General features: G+C 33.7%; 1 long non-coding RNA gene and 1 pseudogene across 1 annotated transcript; one reads left to right on the top strand and one right to left on the bottom strand.

Annotated features, from left to right (window-relative positions):
- Nucleotides 1-567: 567 nt before the first annotated feature.
- Nucleotides 568-9,274, bottom strand: LOC114927526 (uncharacterized; annotated as a pseudogene).
- Nucleotides 9,275-10,556: 1,282 nt separating this feature from the next.
- Nucleotides 10,557-11,714, top strand: LOC112770962 (uncharacterized). Its single transcript, XR_003186844.2, has 4 exons — nt 10,557-10,601; nt 10,934-10,966; nt 11,450-11,550; nt 11,637-11,714. It is a non-coding gene; the product is annotated as an uncharacterized lncRNA (long non-coding RNA).
- Nucleotides 11,715-25,835: the final 14,121 nt, after the last annotated feature.

Here is a 25,835-nt window from a genome sequence, read left to right as displayed (position 1 = left end):
ACATCCACAGCAGAGGCCAACGAATGCTTGAGTCTGACCTATAAAAGGAACGGACTCAAGCAGGGGCACTGTTCATACCCTGGCCTAATATATAAAAGCTAGGCCCAACAATACTAAAAGCCCCACCAATAAAGGTGGACTTCATGATAAGCCCGACCTCTTTAAGGAGGTCAGACGCTGACATAAAGGTCCAATCCTACTTTACTTAACAAGTCACTGCCTCCTTAAATTTCTCCTACTATCTTTACCCCAACTAGAAGGTAGATCCCAACAAACTCCCAAGATAAAGGGAACACTTATCTATCAGAAAAGATAGAACTACTCAAAGGTGGTTATCTACTCTACTATAAATACACTGGAACCCCCAAGTATGACATATTCTAATCTACTAAAAACCTGCTTAAAGCCCTTGCTAACTTAAGCATCGGAGTCTCTTGCAGGTACTACCCTCCACCTCCTCACGAGAAACTCGGACAGGCAGTACCTCGATACCAAAAAGGTCTAACACTGCCACATAAAGAGATCTGGACCTCATGTTCAGGCCCAAATCAATGTTTCAGGTAACCCTCAAAACAACAACGTTAATTGTTATAATGATAGAAGCTCAAAAAGAGCAAAAAGAATTGGCCTGCTCAGCTTGTTCAAACTTAAATCTAGCCAAAACCTACAAGTCTTTTAGGTTTATTAACACTTCTGGTTTTAATACTTAACTTAACTTGTTGTTCCTCGTGAAAATATGAACCTGAAAAACCAACAGCCAGATTGACAATTCTCTAATCAGAGAATTGTCGCTGGCGTGGAGGTAATTAAGTATGTTCAGGGGGCCTAAGTATAAAAGAACCAAACCCTGAAGCTTGTTGGATATAAGCTCCAGCTTCTTCAAGTTCTTGAGGTCGTTAAAAGTGATGGGAATAGCTTTGGAAGGTTGCTGTGATCGAGCAAAGCTCTTCAAGATCAGAGAGTGAGGCAATTGAGGAGGGTATGACGCTAGAGAAAGTGTCCAAGTTGGAGGTAGGAAAGAAGATTCCAAGTTCGAGGGAAGGGACTTGAGTTACCCGCCTGGTCGAGAGCGAGTTCGGTGACTCTACTGAAGCCAGAGAGGATGGAGTCGCACCTGAAGCCGCATGTGAATTTCTGAGTGAAGAGATTATCACACTAGTCAATAGTGAAGTTCCATGAGCTTAAGCAAGAGTTGGGATTTACAAAACTTGGGTGAATCTGATTCTTGAAATCCTTCAAAAGTTATGTGTCACTCCAACGAGTCTTTGATTCTGATCCCAACATTAATAATAGTAGGAAAATCAGACTGAGACACCACCCATTATTGATATCAAGAAAAGGAGGAAGAACGACAAGAAAAGGAGAGAGAAGCACCATAAGTTACTATTAAGAACGAAGGAGCAAAGAGAGTTAGGGTTAAATAGAGATGGAGGGACCAAATCGGGTAGAAAGTTGTTGCAGGTACCAACGTGGCACATTGTAGACACATCAGCACTGAAACGGGTGACTTATCATCGAAAATATGCCCAGAGACTATTATGGTTCTCAAAGCTGAATCTGGGGGACCACTATGGTGGAATTGGAACCTCAATAACCAAATTGGATAATTCCGTGAATCTCAGAGATTATTATAGGAATTTACTCTCTGAAACTTTAACGGAGAAATTGTAGGTATCGAGTGCATGGTTTTATTTCTTAACCGTGACTTTAGAATGGATTAGAATTATCTAAAAGAAATTATAAAGCACAAAAATGAAATAAGTAATTGTTATTGTATTAATATTTTTTTAAAATTATATGTCATCAAAGAATAATTACTTCTTTGTTTATGAGTTAAGACTTCACATACCGCTTACAAATAGGGCTGCATACGGATCGGAGCGAATCGGATATGGCCAAAATTTTGATTCAATCCGCACTAAATTCATCAGATCGGATCGGATCTAATATCTGCACATTTTATATTCAGATCTGATCCGATCCAATCTGCACATTTGCGGATCGGATATCAGATATATCTGATCAAAAAACAAAAAATAATAATATACTTCAAAATTCAAAAATTAGAAAAATATATTAATATCTTAACTTTAAAATACAAAAAATAACATACCAAAAAAATATAGAATTTAAAAGAAAAATAACTACAGTCAAATCATAACAGATCACCAGTAGGTTTACAAGAACCAGAAACCTAAATCAAACCTTAATAGCATCTAAATTTTAAAAAAAAATCATACAACAAGATAGTCACAAATCAAAAAATTATAAAGCATAAAATTTGTTCTTATTTAATTTTTTAAAATAAAAAGGCATCAAAGGAAGCAGCAGAAGATACATAGAACAAACGGACTCAAGTAGACAAAAAATTGGAGAAGAAGCAGAAACAAAATGGTGACTAAAATGCCCAACAAATGTAAAATAACGATGATGACGAGATTGGTGAAGAACAGAGGCAAGGCAGAGAAGAACCACGATTAAGGTTTAACGCGGCTGTCGAGGACAAAAAGAGCAGTGCAACCATTGACCCACGAAGAGAGGAGCGCCACTGAGAAAGAAAAGAGAAGAGAAAACAGCGAGGTGGTGAGAAAGAGAAGATGGATGCGAGACAGGAAGGCAACGGGATGCGATATGGGGAGGCAACGGGATGTGAGTCGGTGAACGAATAAGATTTGAGAAGAGGTGAATGACGCTGGTGGTCACTGCTAAGTAGATTAGAGAATGAGACTTGAGATGTCTGCGTCTGAAAAGTGAGACTTGAAATGTCTGCGTCTGAAGGTTTAGGGTTAGGGTGTTTGATTTCTAAACTTAACTATTTATATTATTTATTTATTAAGTATACGGATTTGCAGATGCAGGTGTGATATCCGCGATCCGATTCTTTTAGAGTGCAGATGTGATAAGATCCGATCCAATAACTGTGTGGATCGGATAATATCCGCAATTTACAGATCGAATAGAATAAATACTGCAAATCTGCGAATATTATCCGATCCATATTCAGCCTACTTACAAAGTGTGAAAATAAAGTAATTTCTAACTAACTTTCTCATAAATAAAAGATAAATACTCTTTATAATTTATTCAATGATTATTAGAAGAATTTAATTATATCATCATAATTAACATTAATTATCTATTTAATTTTAGTTTTAAAAATCAAATTACTCAACAATAATAAAAAGTATTTTTGCAAATTAAAAGAATTTTTAAATGAGCCCCAATAATTATCAAATTTTATCTTTGTTCTCAATCCACACAATTTATTAATTAACTCCAGCCACAAATATTAGATTAAGTATTTAAGATGACCATTCATTCAGTTTTTGTGTCAGTTCGTGTGTTATTCATGAAGACTATATTAGTTGTTTGAATTGCTATTAAGAATTAATTAACTAGTTGTTTGGTGTAGTTGTAACACTACTGTTTAAGGTTTGTCAACGTTGGTGGTGGGATTGATCCCCCAGCAAACAATAGACCAACAGAAACATGAATGCATACAAAGGAATGAAGAAAATAAATTGAAACCAACATGGATTCATTTGAAAATAGGATATAAGAAATTATTGTGTAGTGTTATGACAGAAAAGATCGCATGTTCTTGAAATTTGGTGGAGGGGTTGCCTGTCTGGTTTTTATTTTAATGGAACATGGAATAGGTCATAATTATATTTTAATAAATACTAATTTCCTTATTCTGTGTTGCCTTTTGATTTTTCCTTTGATATATATATTTTTTTAGCTTTTGACTTTTTTTCAAGAATTGATTGGACTATGAAAAAGGTAAAAATAGTAAATTAAGACCTATTTAAAAACTCTTATCATTTATAAAAATAATTTTACGTTGATTAAATGATTTGGTTTTTAAAACTCAAATAACTATGATAGCACAATTGAACTTCTCCAATAATCATTGAACAAGTCATAGAGAATAACATACCCTTTATTTATAAGAGGATTGATTAGAAATTATCTTAAAATAATATTTATTTTCTTATAATTATATTTGATAAAAAATTAAATATCTAAACACAAATTAAGTTAATATCAATTTAATTCTAATTAAAGTTAATTCTGTACAATATCTGTTTACAAACGCGAGTCTAAACACACATCTAGTCTATAATAGCTAGCTTGGTAAGAAAAAGTTAGCAACAATTGCAAACAAATGAGAGGTGGAATATTGATGAAGCTGAGTATGAATTTTCTCCATCTTCGTTGGTGACCAAACCCGAGACTTTATATAACTACTTTACAGATATCTATGTGTGAATGAAATTTTGCAACACAAGTTAGGTCTATTTGAGTAACTAATAATGAGGACACAAAGTGCATGCTATGATTATTATCTTATTCGTGCTGTCGAAGCGATCAATAAAAACAAATGCATACTGTTGTGGGAAAAAGACCAAGGTTTTATATATACCGTCGTTGGGTATAATAATATGAGTTGTTCCATACCCATCACGTGGTGCCATACGTGTAAGGGAAGACTTCGATCACCATGCACTACAAGATTTTTGTTTATTTGTGGAGGTTTTTTTTCTTATTTGTGGAGGTTTATAACCCCCACCAAATAGTTTGTGGGGGATTTCTAAAACCCCCAAAATTTGAGGTGCCACGAGGTCTTTTGTGGGAGATTTTAAAAACCTCCACAATCTATTCAGTGGGGGTTTTGTGAGTGTTTAGTGGGGTTTTATATTAGACTTTTGTGACGGTTTTAAATCACTTTTGTGGCAGTTTAAAACCCCCACAAATTGATTTTTTAATTTAACAAGAATTAACTATTTTGTGTGATTTTCAAACCTCCACAAATCCTGTAATTAATTATTTATTTTAAATTACAAATCATTCATTAATCTCATCTCATTCATATACTCTCAATTAGAAATTTATTTTTTAATATCAAAATTTAAAAACTAAATCTTTTATAACACAATTTCTCAATATAAGATATAACTCTATATATAAAAATATTCTCAATGTCAATAGTTCCAAACACAATTCCATATAATATTGCAGAACTAGACTACTTCACCAAAGAATGCTACAATTGGCAAAGAAAAAACCTTGTCTATGGATCCTAGACCATCATCAATTCCAGAAATTTCAGTAGCTGAACCTTTAGCTTGTCGCCATATACAGGATTCTTGTAATGGTTCTACAAGTTCAACATCAGCAGAAATCTCCACACCCAACTTTATGTAAACCTTGCCTATCACACATTGAAGCAAAATTCTAAGTTGGCAAAGATATGTAATAATTCAAGCTACAGCATGGCATTGTGGTGGATGATAAAGTACAAATACGAAAATATTTACACAGAACAGCCCTGCTAGTAAACTGCTAGATCTATCTCAAGCTCTTTGTACCTCAGTTTTTGCTTTGGCATAATATCTCTCAAGGTGAGTATTAGCTCAAATATGTGGGTGCACCAATACAAATGCTTTCAATTTAGAGTAAATCTCAGCCTTAACAACAAATAACCATAAGTAAATAGAAGTAACTCAAAACTCTAGTTAAGAGACAGCTGATAAGAGCAGGTAGCAAGGGAAATAGTTAATTAATCAAGTAATTATAATTCACAATTAGAAAGAAAGATAGAGAATCATGTTCATAGAAAATAATCAAACTGGTAGATGGAAAAAGGGCAGTGTTTACAGCAGTAATAAGAGAAAGGCCTGTGTCAAAAAAGCCTAAATCATTGATTTTAAACAGACATAGTAAAAAAGCCTAAGTCACATACATAGTAAAAATACTCATTGATTTTAAACATATTCTATAAGTCAAACTTAAAAAATAAGAACAGAAAATAAAAATACAAAATGCAAATCAACCAACCAAAATAAAGTAACTAATTATCACTCCTAACATAACAGTAATTAATGTCTTGACTTAAAAAAATACAGAATAAAAGGGAATACCAGTAAGAAAGTTGCAACAGAACAGAGGAAGCTCTCAAGAAAGGAAGATCTCAAGATCCATCAACAAAAGCTTCTGCATCTTTGGAAAAGTCAACATCAGTAATTATAGATAACAAATCTTGTCTCCTCCGCTTACTTATAGCAAGTTTCCTCTGCTAGCCTTAAGCTCAGGGCTCAGAGCAACACTTGTCACTTAATTATAGCAAATAACAAATCTTGAAAGATAGGCAGTTAAAGGCAGTTAAAGAGAGATAGATCTAAGTTTAAGGTAAGACGAAAGGCAGTTAAAGAAAAACACGATATAAATAAACAGATGAGGACTTAATTACTCATGCATTCTAAGACCAACAAAACCTTCATAAGAAAATATGATATATAAATTCCTGGATGAAAGAATAAAAATAAACCTACAATTGAAAATAAACTGTTTGACCAAACTAGACTTGACCAGACTCTGGGCTCGATTATATAGCAATGCTTGACTTCCTAATCAAAACTTGTTTATATGTATATTGGCATAATATCTCTCAAGGTGAGTATTAGCTAGAAAATGTGGGTGCACCAATACAAATGCTTCCAATCTAGAGTAAATCTCAGCCTTAACAACAAATAACCATAAGTAAATAGAAGTAACTCAAAACTCTAGTTAAGAGATAGCTGATAAGAGCAGGTAGCAAAGAAAACAGTTAATTGATCAATACTAGTAAGAGTTAGATTGATTGGCAGAAACTAACTAGCAAGGAGGAATTATCTGATTGAAACAAAAGGGCAAGGCATCTTAATCTTGCTAATAAGCTTTCAGAAATCACCAAAAAAAGAGATCAATTTTTAGTTTTTAAATTTTACTTTTTTTTTCCTTCCTTCTCTTCTAAAGAAGGCACAGAGCTAATTCAAAAGCCACCTATTGGATCATTTGATGTTATGTCAATAAAAGAGCTTAATTTTTAAATGCTGCTTATTATATTATATATCCAATACTCAATCTATAAGATGATCAATTAAGAGAAGAGATAATCTAGAATTATCCATTTGCAAAACAGCTAATTAAGAAATTAAATTCAAATGATTGGAAGGAAAAAACAAAGATTCACACTTCACACTCACATATGAAATTAGGAAAAAAACACTTCACACTTCACACTCACATAGGACTCCATGTAATTATGTAAAGCAATAGCAGATAATTGAGCCCCAAGGACCTACCACCACGTGCCCTCACCTAACTTTAACTTATCAACCTAAGTTCTAGTCTTGCAATGGATTTCGTTCAACTGAATACAACTTGTAAATAAAGAACGAAAGAGCAAAATTAAAAAATGAAAAGACATAAAAATAAGTTATATTTTCAGCAACAAAATTAAAAGAAATTTAACCAACTTAAAAATTTTTTGTTAAGAATTTAACTTACGTGGACAAATTTAATTAATTACCTTCCACATCAGGGTCTGTGATTGGATAACTGTGCCTCAATACACTCAGAAATATCAACCAACTTAAAAATATTTAAGTTGAAACATATTAGAAATTTTGCCTGAAAAAATTAGAAAAAATCAGCCTAGTTAAATTAGAGCTTCCAAGAGGATTAAATCAGATCATGCTAAGCTAAGGCAACAAGAATACAAGATAAAGAGACAAGAGGCAAGAAACAATCTTCAAGCCCAGAAAAATGATCATCACTTTATAATAATAATAATAATAATAATAATAATAATAATAATAATAATAATAATAATAATAATAATAATAATATCATATTTCAACATACTTGTTCACTATGACCTTATGAAAAGTATACCACATGGCTCCCAACTGCAGGTAAAGAAACAAGGGAACCAGCACATGCATGCCAAAGTTCCGAGTCCAGAACTGGCTTTTCCTTTGCAAAAAGACCTCTAACTTCAGTTTTGATACAAGCAATAGGAGGCTGATGAGTGTGGCAAAAATCATTGAACTCAATAGCTTTCTCAAGACTAATATCTGTGAAAACAACAGCCTGCAAAATAAAATATATACAAATACTAATATATCAAAATAAACTAGATAGAGATGCATTGATGATGGGAAATTCAAATAACAAACTTCAAATTAAATAAGAAAGAAACCACAATCAGTATCTATGTTTACCTGGCAACCAAGATCTCCTAGTCCTAATATACGCTCGTCATTAGTGACAACAACTTGAGTGCTCTTCTCTAACCAGTTTTTCAGTACTTCAAGGATCTAGCCTCTGTAGAGTCTCAAACACTTAGTATCTCTTCTTATCTTTCTTTCTTTCTTTTATTTTTCACCTCAAAGGCTAAATGATGAGAACAGAACAATAAACACAAATACAAGAGGATTTAAGGTAAAGTTATTCATGCTCACATGGATTTTCATTGTAATCTAAGATTCAAGCAACATAGCTGTTTCTAAATAAAATCAATTTATCAGGATTTCAAATATATACAATATTATCAAAGTGAAAGAGTGTCGCGAAATCAAAATTCAAAAATTAGCAAATCAATTTATCAGGATTTCAATTAAGAGAATAAACAATTCATCGAACACTTGGAGTGCTTGAGAATTTGAAACAGTGTTATCAATCAATAGATAATAAAACTCATCGAATGCTATATCACATAACAAATCATGCAGAATCTGAGAATTAAAAACAAAGAAAATGAATAAAAAGGAAAAAGAGAAGGAGAACCAGAAATTGAGAATGAGTGAAAAGAAGAGCGTACAGAAAGGATAGAATGTCGATGGAGAACACGAGCGTCATTGTCCAAGGAGAGTTAACCGAAGAAGCGGTTTCTCTCAATCTCAGAGGCTTGGGCATTGCAATTAGATCTGAAAACGCGTTGATGAAGGAAGCGCCTTAGCTCAATCTCAGTAGCTTTATAGCAGAAGCAGAAAGGAGATTAACTTTAGCGGCCGCGACGGCGGTGACGGCGGCGATGGAGACGGCGGTGGAGATGTCTACAGTGAGCTTAGGGTTTCGGTGAGCTCTCACCCTTCTCTTATTTCTCTTCGAGTGTTTCTTGGATTTTGAAAAAAATTTAATTATGTGGTAATTGATTTTATTGTTAGGTATTTGGTGGGAGTTTATCAAAATGCCACATATAAAATAAATTGCAGAGGTTTTTAAAAACCCCCTCTAAAAAATACCCACAAATATATATAAATCTTGTAGTGATGGCTAATGTATACTATAACTCTCAACCATTATATAAATGTCTGATGAGTGATGACTATGTCAGTCAACCATTTGAATTGAAACATGAGCTGAAGGGGGATTATTTGACCTGCTTTACTTTGATTTTTAAATTTAATTGATAAGGTAATTAGTATACACTTACTTCAACCTTCATTGTATTATTAAGGCCTAACTTTTGTTTTCTTAATAGCAATTCCACCCAAAATACATCATTTCTATAAGCAGGCCTAAAATCTCCACCAAAAAAACATTATGTTCTACGTTACGTATTTCTCATTTGATAAGTTTATTGTATAAAATATTTAACAATATTACGCGTATATTAAAACATGGATTAGAATAAAATATAGAATACGTATATATCAAAATCAATTATTAATATTAAATAAGTGATATTTTTAGTGGCTGAAATAGTTGAGTGGCTAAAATAGTTGAGAGGTTAAGAATGGAAAACAAAACTGAATTAGACCGTAGTAGCAATTGACTTAAATGAATGCAATAAAAATAACAATTATTATCTACATACAAGTTATTTTATCATACAAGTTCATACAAATTCTTTTTTCCCAAACCATTCTCACGTGCGCGTCTTACACACGCTCATTCCACGCACCTCTTAATTTAACAGATTTCAATCAACGCGCGAATATATAACCTTTTTTTCAAAAGGATTTCGTTTTTTTTTTCGAATTTTTTTGCGTTTTTCTTCATTCGTTCTCGTGCGTTCTCTCTGCATTCTCTTTCGTCGTTTTCGTGTATTTCTCTCTACGTTCTTTTTCTTCATTTTTTTCGATTTCCTTTGTTCTCTACGTTCGTTTTGAAATCAAGCTCTGAAATTATTTTAAAAATAATGAATGATTCAGGTTCAAATTGTCAGCTGAACCAGAGCGAAGTGAGTTATTGTTTTAAATCAAATGAAGTGCGTGTGAGGTGTGGTTGAATTCCGATTAATGTTTTTATTAGTACACTACTAGAAAACTAGTTATTACAGACGGATATTTCCGACGGATTTTATCCCACTAAAATACAGAGGGAATTTCAGAGGGATTTTTTGTCAGAAAACAAAAAAATGAATTAGCATAAATTACAGACGAAAAAGAGAATCCATCGATAATTCCGTCAAAAAATTAATTTTTTTCATGAAAAATAATTACAGACGGAAAAATCTGTCTATAATTAAATAAAAAATGATATATTTTATTAAATTATTACAAACAGAAAATTCTGTCTGTAATTTAAAATTTTCTGTCGAAAAATATTAAAATAAGGGTAGTGACTGAAAAGCTCACCGTTTCAATCACGATACTTCTACAAATCTACACACTCATCCCTTCTAAATCCTCCATTAGCAGCGCATCTCAGCTTTGGTTCAGTCGCACAGAAGCTCCGTCACACCCGTTCCCGGATCTTCTCGGGGTGTTGCTCGCCTCTCTCCTTTCAAATCCAAATTTGCAATCCGCTAATTTAGCCAAAGTTTGGAGGTTAGATTTTCAATTTCACGCAATTAATTCCTCCTTTTCCAATGGATCTTCTCCGTCACGCTCTCTTTCGTTCCTCCTCCTCCTCCGCCACCGCCTCTACTGCCATTGTTCGGTTGTTCCTCTGAGTTATCGGAAGCTTTCGCCGCTACCGCGACTGCTCACGTCGCACGATCTCTCTCTATCATCCATTGCATCGCACGAGCCCCCTCCTTGTGATTCTGTTGCTTAGGGTTCAATTTTTCTGTGCCAATTTTAGATTTATCAATTTTTCTTCGCAGTTTCTATCTTCTTGTTGTTGTTGATGCTGATTGAGCTTCTTGTTCCTGTTGCAGTTTCTATCACATGCTGGTATCTCAAAACAGATGGTAATTTTGCCCTTTTCCATTCTCTTTCTTCTATTTAAGTGTTTTTAATTTCCAGCTTAGGGATTTGATCACCTGTTCTGAGCTTGTTCCATGATTCTACTCTATTTGTGTTTTTTTTTTGTGTGGATAAATGCATTGCTTTCAACATTCATCTTGGTTAATTGTTTTTGGAACCCTAGAATTGCACATTCTTAATTAATCAGTGTTCTAGCAATACAGTGAAATTCGTTGAACTCTTATAGATATAGAATGGAATTGAACTTCTAGATTATGGCTTCTCTTAATCACTTATTGTAGCAGATAAATTTATCTATGCAGAAATTATAGTATTAGGACACAACTTATGTATTTCATGTTATTGAAAACTTAAACTCTTATGTTTATCATTAAAAAGTTCCCTCTTTTATATCATGAACGAGTACCCTTAGCAGAACCTCCAAAGGAAAGAGCTGCTTTTTAATACAATTTAGTTGCTTGTTGTAGGTTAGTGCAGTGAAATGTGGAAGGATTCAAGTTGATGGTGAGAGGGTACCAGTTTCATACATAGTTAAATCATCACAGAAGATTAGCCATTTTGTACACAGGTTTGTCTTTGCACTGAAAGCTTTGCATTTTTACTTTTGTGGTTTAGAAGTGATTGAGCTTGAAACTGATGCCGCAAAGATTTTAGGCATGAACCGCCTGTGATGGCTTGCGAGGTTCCGATTCTCCAAAAAGAACTAGACGTGCTGACTGTTTGTAAACCTGCATCTGTCCCTGTAAGTATGCATTAACAAGTGAACTATATTTGCTAGTCCTTGTGATTGCTTTTTCTTTTCCTGTGGAAAATTTTATACTTTCTTGTTTTCCTTGTCCTTATTATTTGAGTTAATGTGGTGTTATTGCTTGTTAGTTTGGTTGTCCTATTAAGGGGCAATGTTAGGGAACAAACAGTTTGAAAAAAAGGTTGATTTAGAATCTTTGCATAACTCAAAATAAAGGATATCCTTTGCTTAGGAGGTGGTTCTTTTGTTCATTCCTCAGTTTTCTAACTTTGGTTCTGTTGCCTCTTTCTTCTTTTTGCCTGTATTTTGGTTACAAATCATATTGATCATTTCAAGAGCATCACATTCGAACTGGTTGTGGTTCTGTGTCTGTTATAGTGTATGGGGATCCTGAGAAACCAGCTCTGATCACTTATCCAGACCTAGCACTAAATTGTGAGTGCTTATGTGTATTCTTTAATCCATTCTTTTTATTTTATTTGGAAGGCTGAATTAATTGTTCACTTATCTGTTTGTGCAGATATGTCATGTTTCCAAGGATTATTTTTCTGTCCAGAGGCAGCTTCTTTGCTGCTTCACAACTTCTGCATATATCATATCAGTCCTCCTGGACATGAGGTCTGTAAGAGATTGATTTCAATATACATTTTCTTTTCTATTTAGAATGTGAACTTTATAATTCACATAGTTTCTCCTCTTGGAACTTCCACAAGAGTTGTTGCAGTTGGGAATTGGTGCAATTTGTCCTGATGACCCTATACCTTCTGTTGAAGACTTAGCAGATCAAATAGTTGAGATTCTCAACTATTTTGGGTAAATTACATTATAATCATACTGTTGATAACTTAGTTTTAAGGGTGGCTAGGTTTCACTGTGTAGAATATACCATTACACCTTATAGTTAAAGTGATGTACATAAAGAATTATTAATTGTACTTTACTGTATTTATTACTATGAAGTTATGAAATATAATTAATCTGATTTTGTGAATTGAAGTTTTCTGTTTTGTACTTGCATGTTAGTCTTTTCTATTTTTTGAACAGCAGAGTTATTAGCCAACTATCATTACTTATGTATATCTAAAAAGTGTAGCAATTTTTAAACAATGCAAGAAGATTGCTATCTTTGACAATAAAGATTAATGAAGTTTAAATTCTAAGCCATTCAACTAACAATGGGATGCATATCATATATAGATACTAATTAGATCTTAGTAATTTTCATTGAATAATTTTTTAATATGTGTTGCAATAATCAGAGCTGGTACTAGGAGGTATCAAAGCTAAAGGCAAAGTATGAGTCTCTACAAAGGACTCAGAGGTATTATTCACTTATTTCCCTTCTAATAATAATGATAATTACAATAAACACTTAAAGTTAATTACATACCTTTCAATAATAAATTAATAATATGGATATGTATGTTATAATATTAAATGATTGCTTCCATGAAGATATTTTTATATTAAAAAATTGTTAAATTGATTTTATATAGTAATAATAATTGAATTTATTAGCAAAAATTATAATATATAATGGAATATATATAAATTATATTACAAAATTTACTTGGCAATGTAAAACACAGGCACTTGCTTGGGGAAGATCTTGGACCATTGAGCATAAAGGAGCTGCAGAATCTTGAGAAACAGCTTGAAGGTTCTTTAGCACAGGCCAGGCAGAGGAAGGTCAGTGCAAACACCTATCTATTATCTTTCATTTGCTTCTTTCTTTTTGTTCAAATTTGTTCTTTGATTGCTTTCCTTTATCTTTTTTTTATATATAATTATTTGGTTACTTTTCTTTGATTGTATATATAACATGCCTGATAATAAAGGATCTAAAATTAAATCAGTGGGTTAATTAGGGTACAACCTTGTTTAACTTGATTCAACAAAGTTTTGACTGTTAAATTAAACATCATATAAAGTTGAAAAGTGAAAGTAAGGGAAAGACATAAAAGTAAAGAGAGGGGGAAATGCTTAATTACTTGGTAATGAAACATTATCATGCAAAAAATTTAAACTGCTTTTTTTTTAATTTCTTCTCACAGCACAAAGTTGATCAACGCAAGCAATAAATTGTTAGAAAAATAATTGAGAAATTTATAGCAGTTCAGAAAATAGAAAAGTATCCCGTTTAGTTTCAGTTGACAATCATGTAACCTATACTAAAAGACAGGGATGCTTGTATAGCGTAATTGTCAACTGTTGGCTCGAAAGTGTAAGTACATTTTCAAAATTTTGGTGAGGCTTGCTTCCGTAGCAAAGGGGAAGAAATGAAACAAACATGAACAATCAAAGTCTCAGGCAAGTTCTCAAGTTCTACTCATATCATCTGTTGATTTTATCTGTAAATAAGTAAACGATGTTCTGTTGGTTAAGATTGTGATACTCTTCTCTTCACTTGACTAAATTTTTACTTTTTAGCTAGTTGTTGATGCCAATATAGACTATAATGCTCGGGAAGGGAGGAGCACAGTGGAGGTGAGCACCTTAATCTCTATAGCTGACAGAGGGTTTTGGTAGCTAGTGGGTATTACTCAACCTATTTGAGTTATAGGTTTTTTCATCTGATTTATGATATCTTGTTTCTTGTGGTGAACATTTAGGCTTCTTGCACTGGCTACTTCCTTTGCTAAGGGTATTAATAGTCCATATACTGTGTCTATAAAGATTAATATAAAAAAGGCTTCTTGCTAAGTGTATTCTTAATTGTTTGCTTTAAGAGAAGGAGAAAGATCAGTGGGTTGTTGCTTTTTATTTTGGAGCATATATACGACTATATATTGCTTCTACTACAACTTTCTTTTCATCTCGTATCTTTCTTTCTTACTTGATTTCTACATGCATCCATCATCAGTGTATTTGCTTCTCTGCTGATCTCTCATTTCTCTCTGACCTTTTTTAAAAGAAAAGAATACACCTTTATTTTTATTTTTTTCCTATTGGGGGTTATGCTTTAAATTACCTTTTTTATTCACAATCATTGAGTACAGGAGTATACTTTCTAGTTATTAAGAAGCACCACCAGTTATTAAGGAGACTCCTGTTCTAGTTCAAGATTCTGCAAAGATTAAAGAAGCACCACCAGGTTCTTTCTCTTTTTCTCCTATTAAATTTGCAGCGCCAAATCGAAAGTTACTGGAACTAGATCAGATGTTGAGGTGAGCTTCACTTGTGAATTTGTTACTTGAGATGAAGAATACACTGTATATAGATTATGCTGTCACTATTTTTTATTTTTGTCAGAATTTGATACTTGGAAAACAGATGAAAAATGGAAAAATATAAGGAGGCAAAGAAGCCTGAGGCAGAGGATCAATTCATGACCCCACTGTTTGAATCAATGGACACAATAATGATGAATGGTTTCTGTACAGATGAAGTTCCAATTTTAGAACCTAATTAAGCAACTTTATTGTATATTTTGACTTAATTAGAGGACAATAGTTGATGTATCAATGCACTTTGTTGATGTATGGTTGTTACTTGTTATTATAATTGATGTATCAACACTTTGTTTATATTTTGAAATATATTAACTTGTTTGTTTATAGTATTTTTTTTAGTTTGATAATACGATGAATTTATTTATTTTTTGAAATATTATAAATATTTGAATACAAATTAGATAAAAATTTGTATTAAATTTATATTTATTTGTATGAAAACAAGTTTATTTTGTAATTAAAAAAATAAAAAAATTATTTTACCTTACTGACGGATTTACAGACGGATTTTCTGTCTGTAATCAGAGTGTGAAATGATTTTCCAAGGTTCAAATTACAGACGGAAAATTTGTCGAAAAATCCGTCTGTAATTACAGACGGAAAATCCATCAGAAAATTCATCTATAATTACAGACGGAAAATCCGTCGGAAAATCCGTCTATAATTACAGACGAAAAATCCGTCTGAAAATCTGTCTGTAATTACAGACGGAAAATCCGTCAAAAAATCTGTCTGTAATTACAGACGGAAAATCCGTCGGAAAGTTTGTCGCCTTTGGGAAATAGATAAAAAATTTACAGAGGAAAAATCCATCGGTAACTGGTAAAAATCCGTCTGTAATTTTCCGACGGAAAAAAATTCGTCGGTAAATAATTTCCGATGGGGCTTTAACAGAGGGACAAAATCCGTCGGTAATTTTGTCGGTAACCAAAAATCCGTCTGTAATAAGACTAAATCTGTCTGTATTAATCCATTTTCTAGTTGTGGTAGTTTATGATTATCTAGGTGAATAATGTTGTGAACCTTACTCGTGAAAATTGTTGTTCATTGTTGTTTGTTTAAATTGAATGTAATGTAGTTGTTCTGGTAAAAATTGCTATCCATTACTGTCCATTTTATATCATATTTTTTGGGGTAAATCAGACATATTTGTGTGTAATAAAGGAGATTTTAGGTGTATTTACATGTTTTGACTTTTCAATTGAACGAGGGTGAATTGTATTATTGTGTTGACTCGAATCAAGTAGTGAGGTGTGGTTTGAATTTAGACAATGCAGTTTGTTCATAGTTTGAGAATTTACAGTTGAATTGTTTTAGTTTCTATTTGATGCTTATTGAATAGTTGTTGTTGCATTCTATAGTTTATCTTAGCTTTTAATATGGTGTATTGTGGACTTTTTTGGGTGTATTTTGCAATTTCTGTGCGATGTTGATGAGGAGTTTGTTCTAAAGGTTGGGATGACTTTAAAGACGCTTGAAGATACTGTAAAATTTTACAAAGATTATTCGAAAGCTGTAGATTTTTCTACAAGAGGTTGGAGCACAAATAAGAAGGGTGATAAAATTAAGAACCAATTGATTATATGTAGCAGAGAAGGGAAATGGAAATCGAAAATATCTCCGACTGAGAAGACAAATCGCTCAGCTGGTTTAAATTGACCTGCAAGAACTTATATACATATATTGAAGGACATTGGTATTTGGATCATTTCGAAGGTCGTGTTGCATCATTCGGACCCTACTGTTTAAATCAAGCAAAGATGCTTAAACAGTACATGGAACTAACCATGTCCGTACGTTATACAATAGAGAATAACGAGGAAGCCAAAATCAGACCAAGCATAACATACCAATCATTTGTCGCAGCAACTGGGGTCACCGCGAGTTAAATTTTATCGAAAAAGATGAGAGAAATTACATCACGAGAGAAGTGCGGAATGTTTCAAAACTAGAGGATGCAAAGGAATTCGGAAAATACTTATTAAGAATGAAAGAGAAGAATTAGAATTTCTTTTTCGAGCTCGAACTCGAGGTCGATTAGTTGATTAAGATTGCCTTTTGGGCGGATGCAAGGAGTAGGGCTGCCTGTGAGTATTTTGGAGATGTTATTTCATTTGATACCACCTACAATACAAACAGGTAATATTCAGTTCTGGTTTATGCTGTTCAGGTAATGTTGTTTTTTAAATTTGTAGCGAAGGTGCACATTGCATGTTTTTGGGTGTACAGAGAGATTATTTTGGTAGATTTAACTATTTTTTTCTGTTTCGTCATATTTAGATATAATCTGGTTTTTGGTTCTTTTGTCGGGGTGAATCACCACAGTCAGTTAACACTTCTCGTATGCGTTTTGATGAAAAATGAGGATACTCAATCATTCAAATGGTTATTCGAATGTTGGCTTCGTTTCATGGGAGAAAATGCTCCGAAAGGCATTCTCATCGATCAATGCACATCGATGCAAAGAGCCATTAAGGCTTGTATACCAACATCAATTCACCGGTGGTGTATTTGGCACAAAATAAAGAAGATTCCAAGAAAATTAAATGGCTACAAGAGACATCAAGAAATTGAACAAGAGATGAGACATGTTGTTTGGAACTCTCTTACGAAAGAATCATTCGATAGAAATTGGAATAATTTTCTGATGAAGTACGGTCTTGGGAATAACAAATGGCTTTTAGATATTTTTTTTAATTTTATATCAGTGGTGTACATTGCAAGTTCTTGGGTGTATCCTAGTTTTGATTTAGGTGTTTTTTGCAAAACTTTTCAAAGACCGTCATATATGGATTCCAGATTATCTCGATCACCACTTCTGTGCCTGGATGCGAAGCACACAAAGGAGAGAGAGCATGCATGTTTTTTTTAACAAGTTTATTACGCGGTACAACTCACTTATCCAATTCGTCAAACAATACGACAATTGCCTAGGAAGCAAGGAGCAAAGAGAGAGAGAATCGGATGCTGCATATTTTCATACCATCATATCGTGTGCAAAATAATTCTCAATAGAAGCTCAGTTTCAACACGTGTATACTCACGATGATTTTAGGGAAGTCCAAGCACAATTAAGAGGAAAGGTGAATTGCATCACAAGATCAAAGCACTCCGCTATAGGCTATACGGTATACAAAGTTGTAGAACAAGTTTCCAAGTCAACATTTAACAAGTTTACGGTTACATACGACGCAGTAGCAGCCGAAGTTAAATGCCAATGCTTATTATTCGAGACAAGAGGAATATTGTGCCATCACACTCTAATCGTGTTAAGCTTTGAACGAGTAAACAAAGTGTCATTGAGATACATGTTGGAACGATAGAGCAAGAACGTAAAAGGAGATGCACACACATCAAGACCAGCCACGATGAGCCTCTGTTAGAGCCAAGAAGCAAGAGATTTGACGAATTGGTGTCTCGTTCGCAGAATATATGTGAATTTGCATTAGAATCTGAGGAGCTCACTGCGATTCTGCACCGCGCTTATGATAATACCATGGTTGACATGCAAGAACACAAAGCCAAAAATAACGGAAAATGTTCGTTATCTTATGAAGATGCTAACTTGGAAGCTATTAACGAGCTTCGAAGCCCTCCACGGGTGAGAACAAGAGGACGTCCCAAAAATAGACTAGGTTCAAAGATGGAAAAACATATTGCAAATGCTCCAAAGAAAAAGAAAATGATAGCTGTAAGCGAGGTAAAAGTGATGTTCTTTAAACAAGGTGGGTAATTGAGTTTATTATTGTTAATAGTTTTGCTAATATGTGAGTTTATTTTTTCACAGTTGAACCTTTTTTGTGGCAGATCATTGGTGCAATGAAATTCAAGCCAATGTCATGGACATGTTATGAAATATCAGTTCAGAGATGCAGTAGCACAGGACATGTTTAGAGTGTAGAGTGACACTATTTGGGTGTACCGATGAATATTTTTAGGTGTTTTTGCATGCTCTTGTTTTTTACATTCTCAATATATATATATATATATATATATATATATATATATATATATATATATATTGAGATGCTGCTATTTTTGTTGGAAATTAGTGTCTTAAAGGGATTTGTTTCTTTTAAATTTACAATGCATATACAATTCAATAGCTAAGGAGGGTAACAATTCAAATTTCTAAATTGCCATAACTCCTGGTTAGATTTTATTAAAGAGAAATATATAAGCACGCAATAAGGGTGTATTCCCCGTTTTTTTGGGTGTATTATAAAAGGAATTCGGCGTATTAGTATATTTGATCTTTGTTTCCCTTGAATTTTTGGAACCTATAATTAACACCTTTTGAATACAGAACAGACAGCTCTATAGAAGTTTATTAATGCAAACAAATTTATAATAAGATTGGATTAAATATCCACAATCGATACAAAAAGTATCTGTTTAAACTAATCACAAACTATACAACATTTAATCACTGTCAATATCATCTGAGTCTAACTGACAATAAGGACTCAACAATGCTGGAAACGGCTTGGACAATCTGATTGCTTCACTTTCTTGAATGGCTCTATCTTTATCTTGATTCATCTCATGAAACAGAATTCGCGAAGCATATTCAACTCTGAAATGATCCACCTCCGCCTACAGTTTAAAGAAATTTCTTTTTACTAAACTCCGTTAATTTAGCAAAGTAATACAGAGTTATATATTTTTAAACATAATTACCTGCGTCCAATTCTCCTAGTCACATTTGTCCTTTCTAATGTTTTTCGGTTCAAGTATCTCAAGCCATTTCATTACATAAACTGCACAATCAAAGCTAAAAACAAAAATAAATTAGCAAAATAAAATAGGACAGTAAGAAAAAAGACAATTTTTCTCAGCGAGAAAGATTTATACCTCATTTTCTGCCCTGCAATGTCGACATATGACGGTTCAATTTGATCATCCTTTTTAATGAGAGGCTTCCCTCCGGTAAATACCCTCATTCTAGAAATCACATAGTCCTAAAAACTAAAAAAAAGCAAAATATAAGAAAGACTACATTTTAAAACCCGATTACACCCAAATAACAACACTACACCCAATTCATATATTGCTAACAACAGACAAAAACCAAGGAATTTATAGAGAAAATAGAATCAACTTACACAAATCTATTAAGTTTCATTCTTTCTTTCGAGGGACAAGTCTTGTGATACGGGTCAATGATACAAAATTTCCTTTTTTTAACATCCGCCATCCATATCCACCAATGATCTGCATAGCAAACTGGGGCAAATATTTGAAGTTTGGTCAAACAAAACAATATTTTAGATTAATTTGCAACTATCGAAAGAATTGTGATAATAAGTTTTAGAAACGAAAACTTACATATGGATGGGATGCCAATTTTTTCATGTCCAAATAAGGGATGAACATTGAGTAGTCCTGAATATCGATTGGCTTTTTGTTTTTAAATGTAAGAACTCGCCACCGCCATGATTCTCCAAAGCCATATTCTACACACAATATATTACATAAATACACTGAATTTAAGGTTAATACACCTTACCACAATAATGGGGGTAGGTAGTAAACTTGTTCTTCAAATCTTTTGATCCTTGTTTTGTTGAGAGTTAGATACATTGCAGTCACAATCTAGAAAACCAAAAAACCCAAATTAATTACATCAACATTGCAGTCACAACTCATAATAAAATCATTAATCTTATTCTAAGATTACCTCAGCTTCAATATGTGTAACAGTTTTTAGAGAGGCAAAGTGGAGTTTCGAAATTTTCAAACTTTTGGAGCGGGGGATTTTTATCCTCTGCAAAATTCAAGGCTGCCGCAACCCCTGTGTTAGCAACTTGCTCCACCAGTTCCTTTAAATCTTCAACCAGAATCGGGCTCTCTTGACTCTTTCCCTTTTTAGATGCAGATCGCCCCTCCTGAGTTAGTGTCTCTTCCACACTCGAATTAGTAAAGCCAAGGTGAATGATGGCGCAGGGAATTCTTTCGGTGTAAAGGATACTGTCCTGGCCATCATCATCAACGCAGCAGTGGCTTGAAGGGTTGGTTGACTGCATGTTGACATATAAAATACTATAAGAATAAGAATATATGAATGATAATGAAAGAAAGTTATATTGTGTAGAACTTACATTTTAGACGGAGCTATTGGTTCTGTAGGTGTTCCATCAGCAGGTTGATGGGGTTGTGGAGTGTTGCACGGTTAAAGAAAAGGGTTTAAATAAGAAAAAAAACTAAATCCACCTTAATTCACTAGAGATGCACTCAAATAAGAACTAAATACACCTATATATAAAAGACATCTAACTAAATATTATTCCTTACCCCTTAATTGTTTCTTCTCTAATTTTTTCACTCAGAGACTTTGGTGGGGTTAGTTCACTCTCCATACGGCTTGGCGCTCGTCTCCGATGGAGGCAGACATACTTGAAGTGGAACTCTAACCAAGACAAAAATAAAAAGTTAACAAAATCCCTTAAAATAGAATTTAGAAGGTTGAAATTTAGTTGAAAAACTAACATCTCGAGCAGTTCAAATTGTGAATGTGTCTCCTTCTGAACAACGATCATCTGTTGTTGAGACAGGTCACTAAATGATTCTTATTCTACACCCAACCTGAACTCCACCAAAATCATGTCAGAATACACTTGAAGCATTGAATAGAAACATAGCCTTTATTTTTTAAGAACTTACATAGTTGCAGATTTTTCTTTTTTTTCTGCCTTTTTTTTTCCTGAATAAAACATTAAAGAGATTTTTTTCTAAAAAATATATATATATAATCAGAAGTAGAAGATGATAACACAAGAATTAAGCAAATGGCAATAAAAATAGAAATTACATGCTATCACTGGGTTTGTTTACACTAATTTGATCCATCTGTGTTTGAAACACAAGATCATTTTCACTTCCCAAGTTTACCTCCAGCATTCTAAGGAAAAAATAAACATGATTCAGTAAAAGTAGACTATTTAATCACATCAAGATCTATGAAGTTATATCAAATAAAGGATCTTACATTTCGGATGAATCATAATGAGCTTCCATCGAGGGGATCGTAGCTTCCAGTATATCTGCCCTTTTTTCTTTCATACTAGAAAAGCAAAAACAATTATCAGCAACAAAAACACCTTAAAATTGGCAATATACATGCAAATTCAACATACCCCTGTGCAGCCTTTTCATTTTTTTCTTTTTTGATTCTCTAAAAAATTCTTGTATTTCTTTAGTTCTGACATCAGTTCTGACAGTACATGCAAAAGAATATTTTAACAAATAAAATTTTAATGAAAAAGAGTAAGATAACTTTACAACGTATCTTACAAATCATAGGATTCAGTTTATTGTTCAGAAGACGAATCCTCAACAATGTGCTTTCTTTTTCTGAATCGCATCCTGGAAATCAAAGAAGTATCAATTACACAAACACAACAAAATTGATGATAAAATACCCCCGAAAGCAATGCATACTTTTTTGGTGGAGTCTGAACTTTTTTCTTTAATTTTTTTATTATTAGTTCTGATTCTTCACTTCTGACAATAAATGAGAATCACTCTTTTAATACATAAAATTTAGATATAAACAAAAAACATATTAATGCAATGATAATTTCAGAATCTTACTCATCATCAGATCCTCTTTCACTTTCCGAAGAGGAATCCTCCACAATCTGCTTCCTCTTTCTGGGTACCATTTTGGATATTAAACAATCATTAGCAAAAAACACCCTAAAAAATATTACTTACTTTTTTGCTGTTCTGGTTGGTTGTTTTCTTGTTTTTGTTACTTCCTCTGAGTCTTTATCAAACTCAAACTTAGAGGAAATAGCAACATCACTCTCCAATGAACTTTCCTTCTTCTTTTTTGTCTTTTTCTTTTTTCTTTCTTTTCTTCCTCTTTTATTTTCTTCAATTTCTTTTTCAGTTATACCCTCTTGACGATGCCCTAAAACAGTTAAAACATTAGTTTACACCATCTATATAAATCAAATACACCCAAGTTAGAGAGAGTATTTTGTTCAGTTACCATATGACCGTTAATTTCAGCTTTGATCCTCTGAAGAAGTAGCTCCCTATCCCAATGCATCACCCAGGGCAGTCCAAGGATTGCATTTGCTTTCTTGTTTCTGTGTTTTATTTCATGAAAATATACAATCATCAAGCCATAGAGGCAGCCGTCAATGAATTTTTTCTTTTTCAATTGGTGCTGGCTTATGCCCTTGATGATGAAATAAAGGACATGGCTTCCCCAGTTCCACTCCCTTATGTTGTCCAGTCAAAAAATTAGAGGCATGTGGACAAGAAATACTTTATTTATGATAGTCAGCAACAAGAACGCCATTTGAATATAGAGGATGAAAATTCTCTTGAACATTAGGCAATCTTGATCTGTGTCAACACCAATATTCATCATCTCATCAGTTAGATTCTTCAATGCTTTCCCCTGGAACCTTCTATAAAGTTCTTTGTTCTCCTCGGATAGCTCTTTAAAATTAACTTTTTCGGAAAATAGGTCCCCTACAGAAGCAGTAAAAAAGATCACCAATTACACTCCAAATCACTTGAAATACACCCAAATACTAGCCATATACACCTCAATTTATTTGTTGATTACATGAGATCAAAAGAATAGATTACAAAGAATGAAAGTATAAAAGTTTTGTGTAATCAGTTACCAGATGCATTCAGGCCAATGGAAGCTCCTATTTTTTTGGGTTTAATGGTCAATGCACCGTGTCGGATGTCCAATTTATTTTTTGAAAAATTAAAGGAATATGCCAGCTCCTTCAAGAGTTTATGTGGTACATTCATCGGAGGGATGTGCATCAAACCATCAAATCCTAATTCCTGGACGATGGCCTTCTTTCTTTCGCTCATGTTTTGGAACTTTTCATTTAATAGTCTTGTGGAGCATTTCAAATCCTTGGTTTGTTGTAAAGAAACCAAACAAGAATCATTTAAATAAGCTATATTTATAGAAGAAAAAATTGAGATGGTCTAAGAAATATGTGCTTACATTGTAATTTTTTTCTAGCTGGGTTCTCGGTTGCCATTTTTACTGTAAGGAATAAAAAATATTGTTAATATATAAAAACATCACTAGTTACACTCAAATTTGCATGATATACACCAAAAACGGTACCAGATACACTCGAATATGCATGATATACACCCAATTACCAGCCACATATACCTTTATTATTTTCTGGATTTACATGACATTATATGAGTTTAAAATGATATTCAAGTTAACCAAACATGCATAAAATGACACCAGAAGTACAAGGACAATACTCGGTTTCTTGTTACACATGGTATAGGACAACAGCACCAGTTACACTCGAATTTGCATGATATATACCCAAAACATCACCAGTTACACTCGAATACACATGATATACACCCAAAACATCACCAGTTACACTCGAATACGCATGATATATGCCCAAATACTAGCCATATACATAATATTTAATAATAACAGCACCAGTTACAGTCGAATTTACTTGAAATAAAGTCAAAAGTTTCTATTCATTCAAACTCAGTTCCAAACATGCAAACAAGCAAAAAACACCTTAAAATATACATTAAACTATTCGCGAAATAGTACATAAACAGTTATCACTGATTTGAATAGTTTGACGAGAACAGTAACATTTATTTTCAACCAAGAACACATAATGAACATACTTAATAAACAGAAATACGACGATATAGTGTTTTGCATTCAAAATGAAAAACAGAGAAGTGAAAAACCTGGAAGATTAGTGAAATAGTACCTTGAATAATCTTTTGGTATTTTTTATGGAGATTTTGAAGTTTTCTTGTTGATTTCCTCGAGTGTTGGCGACGATTTTGACAGTTTTTTCAGAGTTTTCAAACGTGGTTTGAATCTTGACGGTTGTGATTTTGATCGAGGAAGAAGAAGAAACGTCTTTCATAATGGTGAGTGAGCGCGCTATGGAAACCGTTGAGTAGTTCACGTGTTAACACACTCGTATGGGTAAGCGTCCTTTTTGTTAGGCTTGGCCCAACTTGTATGACTTGTAAGACAAAAAAGCTTGTATGTGTAGCATGTCTGATAGAAAAATATCCAATTATTTATACCCTGGCCCAACAAGCAAAGCCAAGCCCAATGAAATAAAAAGGCCCACCAAGAAGGGTGGCCTCCCTGACATGCCCGACCTCTTTAGAAAGGTCAGACACGGACAAAGGAGCCTTGCTCTACCTGCCCAAAAGTAAGAAACTGCCTCCCCAAAATCATGCCTGGGATCTGTATCTTCACTAAAAGATAGGTCCCAAAAAACTCACAAGATAAAGGAAACAGTTATCCATCAGAAAAGATGGAACTACTCCAACCAAGGTGGTTATCGACTCTACTATAAGTACACTAACACCCCTTAAGTATATTTATATTCTAGTCTACTAAAAACCTGCCTAAATCCCTTGCTAACTTAAGCATTGGAGTCTCTTGCAGGTACCAGCCCCACCTCTTTACGAAGAACTCAAACAAGCAGCACCACGGCATCAACAAGTAGGACACTGCCATATAAAGGGACCTGGATCTCACGTTCAGGCCCAAATCAACGTCTAAGGTAAACCTCAGAACATTGGCACCTTTGCCGGGAACCTGGAATTTATCCTTTAACAATGGCAGACCACTAGTATGAAGACGGTCATACGGCCTCTGAATCTAAAACTAAGCCCCAACCAGAGGGTCATGCCATCATATTACCTCCACCACCACAAGCGCATGGTCCTCATGGGGAATGGCCATTAGGAAATCCCCAACCAAAGTGGATTCATTCAGAAATCCACACCCTAAAGAGGAAGAATCCTCTCAAACGGTCGAGATACTAGGTCTAGTCTGTGGCCAGCGAGAATGGCTAGTGCAGCTTGAGT

The sequence above is a fragment of the Arachis hypogaea genome, chromosome 3, assembly GCF_003086295.3.
Source record: "Arachis hypogaea cultivar Tifrunner chromosome 3, arahy.Tifrunner.gnm2.J5K5, whole genome shotgun sequence".
Taxonomy (NCBI): Eukaryota; Viridiplantae; Streptophyta; class Magnoliopsida; order Fabales; family Fabaceae; genus Arachis; species Arachis hypogaea.
This window is presented reverse-complemented; position numbering and strand designations above follow the sequence as displayed.